Below are 1,949 nucleotides of genomic sequence, written 5' to 3'. Positions count from 1 at the left end.
TGTCCTCTACAGAGGACAAAACTCCATAGCTGGTAGTCAGGAGGATATATATATATATATATATATATATAGAGGCAGTTTCCTTTGATCTGTGGTTACACACAGCCTGTCTCTATGGTGAGTAGCTCTTGATTGCATGTGATTCTCGAGACCCAAAGCTCTCCATAGCTGCCTTAATGAGGTCTTGGTATACACATATCTGAACAACTTTAAAGGCTAAAAAGGCCTGTGTTTGCCAAATGTGTGAACAAACAATACTGTATTTCACTGTTTTTGATATTTTATAAAATGCACTCCTTATGTTGCAACCTCTAGGACTTTATCTACACAAATACATGTCATTCAACCACTTTACAAACACTTAAGCTGCACTGTCATTTTCATTTAAACATGATTAAATATTTAGTAAATATTAGTTAAACATTAAAAATAGTTTATTTAAAAATTAAATATTCATTTATTAAATGTTTGATCAAATATTTGGAATGATTTACAAAGTAATGCTATCAATATTAAATTATTTTTTATATTTTATTAATGAAAGAACAACAACTACAACTATCACCATGTTTATTTAAGGATTATTTAAGGATAATCAAATAAAGTCAAAGAAAAAACAATTGTTGTTAACCAAGTATGTATATTGCAAAAGGTATACATACAAACTTTATGAAAGAAAATGTAGATGAATGACAAAGATAATGTAATTGTGAGTTTACAAGAAACATCAAACAATGGTTTTGGCAAACTTAAATTGTTTTTAATATAATAATGAAACAATTTAGATATATCCAGACAGATATTGTAGGAAATTGCATACTTTATTTGCAACAATCATCCACACGGAGGAGCAGAGCTTCACAGAAAGGTGCCAAAACTACAGCAATAATATGATATTGGAATGAGAGAATTTTGAGAATACAACACATAGGTTATATCTGGTCATACAGTATATCAGCATTTGTCATGTGATTTAACGGCTCATATTTCCATTGCCATGTGATGGTGCAGAAATCTATGAATTATAAATGCCCCACTACAATATTTGTTTAAAAAAAAAAAAGACCAGGCATGGAAAACTCAAAATATTATCAGATTTATTTTGCACCACGTAATATTCAGGTTCATGGTATTCACATCTGATATCAAATGAGTCAGAATTTTCCTCACCTTCAGTGTCGCTCTACATGCAGCTGGTCCAGTGAGAAGTTAAGCAGGACACATCCTCGTGGGAAGGTGAGCACACGTTACAAGCTTCTGTTACCTACTGTTTACAGCAACACATCTCAAGTTTGTGTCGCTCTTCAAAATGACCACCGTAATCAGGGTTCAAGCCCGGGAGACTGAGAGTAGCAGACATATAATACGCCTTTGTTCATTTCTATATCTTAAACAAAATCTTAAAAATATTCAAAATAAATACCACAATTTTCAACTGTAACTGTAATGATTAAACAAAGGCTAAAAAAAATGGAAAAAGTAGGCTATTTATTATATAATAATTCCCCATGGCAACAGTTTCACCCTAAATTATACATGACTAAGTTTATAAGGAAGACTAAGGGAGTTAAGCAAGATCGTTAGCACATGGTAAGTCAGTAGGAGTGTCTCAGTGGTATTTGATATGTTTACCTGACATTCAGTCTAGGGTTAAAAAGAAATGTATTATCCCATAGCTTTCAGTCACGTGACCGGCTCGAAGACTTGGAGGGTAAAACATCCATAGAACTGCAGCACAAGCCTCTCAATTTTCCATCTGATTCCCAGACGCAAGTATTTAGATCACCTCTCAAAAGAATAAAACAAAGGTATGTGAACAAAATGCAAGTTTTGGCCATTTGCAATCCATATTAAGCACCCGCGGCAATATTTCAATCAATAAACAGTGCGACAAAACGTTGTAAAAACACTTAAAGTGCCTTAATATATTTAAAACAGTAATATTAAAA

The sequence above is a fragment of the Sinocyclocheilus rhinocerous genome, unplaced genomic scaffold, assembly GCF_001515625.1.
Source record: "Sinocyclocheilus rhinocerous isolate Xijiao unplaced genomic scaffold, SAMN03320098_v1.1 scaffold315, whole genome shotgun sequence".
In the NCBI taxonomy this organism is placed as follows: Eukaryota; Metazoa; Chordata; class Actinopteri; order Cypriniformes; family Cyprinidae; genus Sinocyclocheilus; species Sinocyclocheilus rhinocerous.
The sequence above is the reverse complement of the archived record's forward strand: the minus strand, read 5'-3'. Positions refer to the sequence as shown.